This window comes from Syngnathus acus, chromosome 1, assembly GCF_901709675.1.
Source record: "Syngnathus acus chromosome 1, fSynAcu1.2, whole genome shotgun sequence".
Taxonomy (NCBI): Eukaryota; Metazoa; Chordata; class Actinopteri; order Syngnathiformes; family Syngnathidae; genus Syngnathus; species Syngnathus acus.
In genome coordinates this window covers 17298067-17308287 of record NC_051087.1, presented here as the reverse complement: position 1 = coordinate 17308287, position 10221 = coordinate 17298067, and the positions used below count along the sequence as shown (strand labels likewise).

General features: G+C 43.3%; 1 long non-coding RNA gene across 1 annotated transcript; it reads left to right on the top strand.

Annotated features, from left to right (window-relative positions):
- Window positions 1-5064: 5064 nt before the first annotated feature.
- LOC119125042 lies at window positions 5065-5300 on the top strand. Its single transcript, XR_005098420.1, has 2 exons — window positions 5065-5110; window positions 5163-5300. It is a non-coding gene; the product is annotated as an uncharacterized LOC119125042 (long non-coding RNA).
- Window positions 5301-10221: the final 4921 nt, after the last annotated feature.

The window sequence follows — 10221 nt, the reverse complement described above, 5'->3', positions numbered from 1 at the left end:
AATTCTCGTGTCCCCTACAGACTGCGTGACTGCAGAGGGGCTAAAGTACAGAATTGTACCCTTTAAACGGAGAGCCGGTCACTTACATCAGATAAGTGCACGATTGACAATTCCAACATAAGCATAGGATCAAACCAATCTATCAACCCTAACATATCCCTCCTGTTTATCATATGATTATGTCACCCCGATTAACAAACATAAGCAAGAAAATATAATGAAGATTGAAAAATAAAAACACAGAAACATCATTGTATTCATCACTTGTGAGGCATTTTCGACGGTCAAATCATCAAGTTTCTGTGAAAAACGATCAGCTAATCAGCATTATCGCAATCTTCTGTCCGCAGCGCATTAAAATCATCACATTCGACATGCCCGAGATGTTGTATTCGCACTTCAGCTATGGTAGAAGACACAGATCTTGATACAGCTGACTTCAAACATGAGATAACACAGGTCGTAAATGAGCACAACAATACCAGCACAACAAGCATAGGAGTCACAAGTTTCAACAGCAGTTGCCACCAGGCCCCGGAGAATACACATGAAAAGAAAAAAAGAAATCTCATTGATGTGGGATCTTGTCCCCCGACATGGCCTGCTGTAAATTCTTCAGTGAGTTCATGGCGTCGTCGATGCTAGTGCAACAGGAAGTCCCAATAATGTGGCACACACCACCTTGTGCTGCAGTCATCAAGTCCAGAACCAACTGCGGCCCGCGGTCCAGTTTTTATTCGGATCGAGGACAGTAATGCCATGGTCAGTACTTGTCCCCTGGTTCGTTGCACTGCCGGATCCCGTCAATCCACTGTTGTTAGACGAAGGCAGACCTAAGATGCTGACCCAGCGAATAATTTTCTTCCCGGGTCTTTCTTTTCCAGGTCCTCCTAATGGACACTGGCTTGTCGACAATGCAGCACATCGTCTTCCGTCGATCAGCAGTGGGAATGTGAGGGATCCGGGTCACGGCACCAAAATGTTAGAGTGGTGCTCACTCTAACTTATTTTGGAAGAACCACACGGGAGACAGTATGCCCTTTTAAGCACTTGAAAGTGGACAGTCATTCGTCGCTGTGCATACAGCGATGATCGAATGAGGTCTGACTCAGGCCTCTTGCAAGAGCATTTTTATTGAAAGAAACAGGGTGGGGGTAAGAGTGGACAGGATTGGGGTGAAACCCCTGGCCTCTGGTCAAATCATAGCAGGGGGTATTTTACGATGTTGTGTAAACACAACAACTTTGATTGCTTCCTCTGCAGCTGGTCAAACAGTTCAAAGGATCTTAGCACTTTGTTCTACTACTTTGTTAAGACAGGATACGTTTAGTTAATTATTACAGGTTACATTCCAACATAAGCATAGGATCAAACCAATCTATCAACCCTAACACAAGGGTTTCCTGAGCCTTGAAAATCACTCAGCTTAGTTCAGTAAACTCAATCACAAGCATGGGGAAGGCTGCTGATCTGACTGCTGTCCAGAGGACCATCATCGACACCCTCCATCAGGAGGGTAAGACACAAAAAGAAATTTCTCAAAGAGCAAGCTGTTCACAGAGTGCAGTTTCAAAGTACATCCACAAAAAGTCTGTTGGAAGGGGGAAATGTGGCAGGAAACGCTGCACAACCAAGAGAGATGACCACAGCCTTAACAGCATTGTAAAGAAGAGTCGCTTCCAGAATTTTGGGGAGCTTCAAAGATAGTGGACTGAAGCTGGAGTCCAGGCCACTGTTCACAAACGTGTCCGGGAAATGGCCTACAATAGCCGTATTCCCATGGTCAAGCCACTTCTGAACTCAAGACAACAGAAGAAGCGTCTGACTTGGGCTATGGAAAAGAAGCACTGGACAGTTGCAGAGTGGTCCAAAGTCCTCTTTTCAGACAAAAGCGAGTTTTGTATTTCATTTAGAAGTCAAGGCGCCAGAGTCTGGAGAAAGGCTGCAGAGAAGCAAAATCCAAGTTGCTTGAAATCCAGTGTAAAGTTACCACAGTCAGTGATGATTTGGGGAGCCATGTCAGCTGCTGGTGTTGGTCCACTGTGTTTCATCAAGTCCAGAGTAAATGCAGATGTGTACCAAGAGATTTTAGAGCACTACATGCTTCCGTCTGCTGTAAATTTCTATGGAGATGATGATTTCATTTTCCAGCATGATGTGGCACCTGCCCACAGTGCCAAAGCCAACAGTAAATGGTGTACTGACCATGGCATTACTGTCCTCGATCCGAATAAAAACTGGACCGCGGGCCGCAGTTGGCCCGCGGGCCGTAGTTTGGAGACCCCTGCTTTACGACATATGGATTCTCGAATACATTTGGCGTCATACCATAAAGTTAACATTTTCTCAAGCTTTTCAAACTTTTGCTTGAAGCAATCGGAAGATGGTTGAAAAGTGACTAAATAAGCTATGAGGAAGTGGTGTAGCTGTTGGAAGGGCACGCGCCTATGTGCTTCCCTGGCTAATAAACACTTGTTTGAATGATAAGGAAATCACATGTGGACTGGTTGAGCGAGCTCCCATGCCCCCTCGAGGATCCTGCCGAGGGTGTAGAGATGGTCCACTGTTCCACGGCCAGGACAAAAGCCACACTGCTCCTCCCGACGGACCCTCCTCTCCAGCACCCTTGAATAGACCTTACCAGGGAGGCTGAGGAGTGTAATTGGAACACACCATCCAGTCCCCCTGCTTAAAGAGGGGAACAACCACCCCAGTCTGCCAATCCAGAGGCACCGTCCCCGATGTCCACGCAATGTTGTAGAGGCGTGTCAGCCATGACAGCCCCACAACATCCAGAGCCTTTAAGAACTCCGGGCGGATCTCATCCACCCCGAGTTTTTTAACGACCTCAGTGACTTCGACCCCAGAGTCTCCAGGCCCTGCTTCCACAATGGAAGGCGTGTAGGTGGAATGGAGGTCTTCGAAGTATTCTCCCCACCGACTCACGACGTCCTGAGTCGAGGTCAGCATTACGCCATCTGTTTATGCACTGGATAGATTTCTTGTGCGCTGAGAACGTGCGGGCAGTGCGCGATTGCGCACGCGCGCAGCTTAGAGGGAACATTGGTCACGACACAGGAGGGTAGAATAGATGTGCAGTAGATGTGACCAAATAAACAATAAGCAGCAGATGAAAGTGTCAATATATAAATGAAGAAAAACAAACATTATTTATTTGACAACCAAATATCATGACCATAAACACACCCCTACTCCCTGCGTCGAGTTCATGGCATGGGGGAGAAATGATCCCCTCAGCTTTTTCGTGAAGCAAGATGGTGTCAACAGCCTGTCCTGAAAGCTAATCCTTCACTCGGTTATGGTGCTGTACAGTGGGTGGACGAGGCCAAATCCGGCCCCTGGTCAGATTTTATACGGCCCGCAGCTTCGGTCTTATAATGTATTTATGGCCCGCATGCACTGTTAAAATGAATAACAATATCATGAAACTTGAAACTATAATCCCGCCTTTTACCAAAAGGTGGCAGTACAACTTTAATAATATCAGTCTGCATCCGTACCACGAACCCCTCTCCACTCATTTCTGCCATGCCGACTGCAAAAAAACGAGGAACGTTGACATTGAGGGCCGTCGCTTTCAAGAGAGATGGGAATTACAATACTTCTTCATTGAAAATCAAGGCAATTGTGTTTGTCTAATTTGTAAAGAGACGGTTGCCTTGTTTAAGGATTTCAACCTAAAAAGACACGACTAGACTAAACATGCTAACACATACGACAAGCTAACAGGGAGTGACCATGCTGATAAAGTGAAACAGCTCCAAGCTGAACTGGCATCACAACAGCGATTCTTCACATGGGGCTGTGAGTCAAAAGTAAATATTACTAAAGCAAGCTACGAAGTGGCCATGTTAATACTGTTGATTTTATGAACCTGTAGACCTGACACAAACTATTGCTTTCTGAAAGATATTGTAAATGACAAAAGCAAAATTCACTTGTTTTAGTTTTAATAATAACAGACAACTTTGCATTACTTATAACTCCTGTTTAGAATGTTCGTGAAGCAAAAATAATTTTAAACACAAGTAAATTTAAGATATTTCATACAATTTGTTCAATGTTATCTGACTCTTCAGATATGAATGAAAGGCAGAATTTGTGTTTTTAGAGTTGTTCACATCTCCCTGAGTGCTTTATATTGGCTATCTTGTGGTGGTTATCTTGTCATTTGAAAAATAAAGATAATTGTGACAATGAAAATTGCATTATAACAGTGTGTATTTGCATTAAATTTTTGTCGTTAAAAAATGTCCGAAAAAACTATTGGCCCCCGGGCCCCTTCACTTTATCATATCTGGCCCTCCTTGCAAAAGGTTTGGACACCCCTTGTTCTTGATGGACAGCAGCCTGGCCTACACATCTGCCACAGACGTCAGATCAGGCAGCTCTGCACCCAGAACATAACCTGCCTTCCTCACCAGTGAGAGGCATCCCTCTTTATGCTGTGCCCCCAGCATGCCACTGCAAAGAAGAAGGTGCTCGCCACAACAGATTGATAAAACACCCGCAGCATCACATTGCAGATGTTGAAGGATGCCAACCGCCTGAGGAAGTACAGTCAGCATTGTCCTTTTTTGCACAAAGCATCGACGTGAGCAGACCAGTCAAGACACTCCAAGAGATTTACAGGTCTGCACCACCTCCACACAGACTCCTTTGATTGCTTCAGGCACTGGATACAGGCTCTACGCAAATTGTAGAGGGTCAAGAGCATGCCCATCCTGAAGCCTGAGGTGATGAAGCAGCAATCACGTGTGAAGTCAGCGTGACTGGTCTGAAGTCATCAGGGATGAGAATCTCCCGCGGATCCACGGATTTCCGTGTTTTTTCCCAGCGGGAGTATCATTTTTGTGAATCGTGTAGATCCGTTGAGAAATTTTATTTTTATATGGGGGGAGTGGCTGGCAGCAGTATTGCGACAACAGCCGCCTTATTTTCGGCAGCATTTTGGCGCTACTTTCGTCACATCATTCGCCTACTCATTTGCCTAATTAGCAAAAGTTTTAGCCAGCATGGCGAAGGTTTTAGAGAAAAAAGACAAGGATCGTGCCAGGGAAATAGACAAATCGAACGGGATCAGGAACTGGTTCAGATGGGCATGGCTTGATAGCAGCGTCATCTTACAACTCGGAACAGAGTCCGTAACCACCTGCCTGAAGGAACATATCCGTAAATTAGATGTCCCGGGGAAGGTTTTGTGCATTCTTTGTCAAGATGTGATAAGCTATGGAGGTCGCGGCGCTTCGAACATTAAGGAGCACATCAAAACAAAAAAACACAAAGGTACGTTTTTACTTTTACAAGCATGTGGGTAACATGATGTTACATGTAAGCTAATGTTAGGCTATTGTCATATCGTTAAAGAATAAATCTTCAAAGATAGATAGATAGATAGATAGATAGATAGATAGATAGATAGATAGATAGATAGATAGATAGATAGATAGATAGATAGATAGATAGATAGATAGATAGATAGATAGATAGATAGATGTTGCAAAAAATTTACTGTTTTCATCAAAAGGAAAAACTCCAGAATTGATTGTGCCATTTTGATGTATTATATATTATATAACATGTTACATGTAAGCTAATGTTAGGCTATTGTCATGATATCGTTAAAGAATAAATCTTCAAAGATAGATAGATAGATAGATAGATAGATAGATAGATAGATAGATAGATAGATAGATAGATAGATAGATAGATAGATAGATAGATAGATAGATAGATAGATAGATAGATAGATAGATGTTGCAAAAAATTAACTGTTTTCATCAAAAGGAAAAACTCCAGAATTGATTGTGCCATTTTGATGTATTATATTCACCTTGGTAGCCCACCAAGCAGGAATATGTTTTTAACAAAACTTGAAATTGAGTGATGAAATTAATGGTTTTGGGGTTGCTATACTGCCAAAATCCAGGAGTTTCCAGGGGGTTTTGCCCCTGAGCCGCCTCTGGGGCGTTGCCCCTGCCCCCCTGCGGCCATTGGGGGGCCTGTGGGTCATGTGGCCCCCAATAGGGGCCTGTGGCCCCTGGCCCCCTGCGGCCCCCAATGGGGGCCTGTGGCCTCTGGCCCTCTGCGGCCCCCATTGGGGGGGCCTGTGCCCTCCCCATTCGGCCCCCAGACCCCGGCTACTTTTCAGTGTTTTTTTTCATTTGCCGTTCTCATCCCTGAAGTCATTCAGCTCCACAGGTCGTGATTTCTTTGGAAATCTTTGGAAATTTCATGCACAACGTCTTCCACAGCTGAGGCACCACACCCTTTTCCAGTCTCACATTGAAGATAAGCTGTGGGTGGGTCACCCAGCTCCAAAGTGCAGGCCTTCAGCAGATGACGAATGAGCCCGTCTGGACCTGCAGCCTTTCTGGGGCGGAGTCTCCTCAGCTGTCCACTTACTTGAGCCGCCGTCACCTTTGGTCCAACCACCAGCCTGATACTTGTATTTGTTGAAAGGTTATAATGACTGCCTATTTTCATTTGTTTCCTACAACAGATTGATGCTTTGTGTTTTCGAATGGTTTCTCAACACATTTCATATTTTACTGTGACTTTTGCCCAACACAAAACACAAGTGGTATGTTAGAGTGTTGCTCGCTCTAACTTCTTTGCAAGAACCACACTTGAGACAGTTTGGCCATTTTACGCTTACAAGCAGATAAGCCATCAGCACCCTGTCTGGTAGAGAGGCACTTGAAAGAAGTCTCACTTAGGCCTCTTGCAAGGGAATATTTATTGAGAGAAAACAGGGTGGGGGTGAGAGTGGACAGGTTTGGTGGTCACCTCAGCAACTGGTTAATCAGTGCAGAGGGTCTTAGCTAGTGATGGGTCGAACAACACCGATGCGTCGGCGCATGTGTGGAGCTCATAGAGCGAAGCCTCGTGTCGGTGCGCGTATCGCTTCAAGAAAGTCACGTGACCGAAACAACAGCAGTATCGCCTGTCAAGGAAGCGCGCCAAACCTCTGTTAAAGGAAGCGCATTGTTAACGGGATGAATCTGCCAAAACAATATCTGATCTTTTGCGGTTCATCCTTGAAGTTATCAAGAATTATGGAGCAGCCCCAAGTCACATACTGGGACAATCAAAAGACCTATTACCCAAACCTCTTCCGGCTTGCGTTGCAATTTCTCTGCACTCCAGCCTCATCTGTGCCGTGTGAGCGGGTGTTTTCAACGGCTGGAGAAATTGTGTCCAAAAAGCGCAACAGACTCAATTTCAAGACGTTGGAAAAAGTATTGTTTTGAAAACAATTTGTAAAAAAAAAATCCCGGTGCACAAGCATCCTCTTTCACAACACTTTCACTTAGATTTTCATGTTATGATACATGTTCACATTATTTATTGACTGTAACTAATTTTAAATTTAAATTAAATATTGTGCTGTCCTCACTCTGAAGCATCTAGTTTTTCACCAGCTAGACAGCGAGTTAACGACGCTCCAAATAATCAAACTTGGTTTCTTTTAGCTGATTTATTTGTAGAATGGCCTCAAACCATTGCCCTCTTAAGACCGTCGTAAAACTAGGAGAAAATACAAGTAAAATTGTGCGTTAGCTAAACACATACAAGCTACATCACATTTACAGTGAATAGGTTTGCATTAAACATCACATATAACCAAAATAAAATAGTCTTTCAAAATTCGAATAATACTCACGGACAAATCTTGTCCAAGGCACAACATAAAAGGTTTAAACATCAGTTCTTAACACCTGCACACGAGTCGACATTGCTTGCTGCCGTCCTGTTTGCTCTCAAAAACAACTTCCCACTGCAACCATTAGAGGGAGGTAAAGCACTACATGTAAACATGTGTTTCTACTTAAACTTATTACAAAGGGCAGAACAAATATAATATTTCACAACACGTTCACTTGGATTTTCAGGTTATGATACATGTTCACATTATTTATTGACTGTAACTAAAAAATACAATATATTTTAAATTTAAATGAATATATGAAATAATACAATTTAAAATATAATTACTTAAATGAATTAATGTATATACTAGTATAGGTCATCAAATCAGTGTCAGTTGAGTCTGTCAACTAGGTTGCCTGTAGCATTTTTAAGGTCCAGCAGCTGTCAGCAGTCAGTGACACAGTATTGACACAGTATCAATACAGTTTGGCAATGTGTTGGAACGCTTCATGACGCCTCATCTACCCATCACTAGTCTTTAGCTCTTTGTTTTACAAGGTTGTGGAAACAGAAACTAGTGGAGTTTTTTAGATAACTAACTAAGCAAGGATATTTCCACATCATTTGGAAAGTTTCAACAACTGAATGTGGAAACTTTCCAGAGTCAAGGAAAGGTGAAAGGTTTAAACAAAGTTAATAATTCTAGTCTACATGTCACGACTTGTCCCCGGGTGCATTTTTTTGTTCTATGTTACCATAGTTTCTGTTCGCGTCGCCCCTCCCCTCCTGTGTTACCTCAATCAATGTAATCACAGTCACCTGCCTCTTGTTAAACTGTCTTGTATATAAGTCCTGTCTGCCCCTCACTTCCCTGTCGGATCGTTGATGTCGGATCGTTGGATGTCGTTCTTGGTGTTTTTGGTTCCTGTCTTTGCCAGTTCTGTTTTGGTTAGCCAGTCTGTCGGTCGGTCCGTTAAGTTATGTCAGTTTGCCGGTTCTGTTAGTTTGTTGACTTATCCTATCTTCCAACTACCTTTTCCCTTCAATAAACCCTGGTCCAAGGTTGCCCTGCACCATTCTGATCCGTGACACTACACTCCAACATAATCATACGATCACAATCATTTGTCAACCCTAACATGGTGGAAATATGGTCTTCCTGGGTCAGCCTTAACCTTTCAAACTGTAAAAGTGTTGCCCAGTGAGAATTATAATGTCTAGGTCTTTTTTTTCCACACCGGTGACTTAAATGAACTTGCTGTTGAATGTGTCTACTGCTTCACAGCATGCGTCACGCAGGCAGGGTTTCAAGATGACGCCGGTCGAGTGAGTTGGACAATCTTTCTATAGATAGGGCGCTGGCCTCACTTGCCTACGTTGCCTGTCCCTGTAGACTGCATAGTACTATTGTAAATGTTGTACCTACATGTACATGACTACTGTACATGAACATGCTACAAAAATGATGAGTCCTAAAATCACTGTCACTGCTTATTGTTGGTTAGTATTTGGGGCCTCGCCATGGGTGAGGGGAAACAAAAACTGTTCAGCCTTTAGTCGCACGCACTGGGGTCTCTTCATCACAAATTCCTAGGACTAATTTCAGTACTAGTACATCTCTGAATATGCTTATCATCACTAACCTTTTGTTGTGTATTGAAGGAATAGGGTCAAAAGACACAAAACCCGCCTAGCCACAATAACAGATACGCTCACATCTCTTTGGATAAAGTATATAAGCAGACAAGTATATTCATGGAGTCAACCAATAAAGAAGACATAACTAGACATTCTTTGATATAAGATAATAACAGAGGTTGCTACAACTTCACGATTCAATATGTATTTCTGTGCACTGCAAAATAAATGTCTTTTGATATGTTGCCTAAATAGCTTAATGACCCTTAAGGAACTGTGTAATGCATGCCTGATGTTTTTTCTCTAAATCATGGACACGGCCAGAGTCGTCTTGACCGTTCAGTACTTGATTATATCTTGTGTTTTGATTAAACGTCATATGTCGCCTAATGCGGGACGCCAGCTTTTCGATTACTACTGAACGCTCTGCACAGAGGGAAATATTTTGCCTAACAAAGAAAAGATATGGTGGGAAGCATGATTAAACTAAGAATATAATGATGTGAGCAAAGACATGGAGTATCAAAAGAACTAACTTTGCATAGTCAGGGAACAGTAATAGATTAATGATGTGACAGCCAAAAAGCTCACATAAATTCGTACAAAATGACAAAATTGAAAGAATGAGGTACGACAGTATATGTGCAAGGATGGAGGAGAATGTTTACAGGAAGGTCACTTTGAGATAAAAACCAGCTGGTGCCAGAGGGAGACAGCCAAGGACTCGGCCAAAGATGATCACCAAGGCCGAAAGACGGGATGGAAGACAACAGCCCCCACACACACACCGAATCGTCCATAACCAGCACCCACTCCCATGGAATCAAACTCTACTGCGAACTCGCCCCACCCCAATGACTCATCACCCATCAAATTCGCCCCACACCGGCCTGTGCAACTGAATATAAG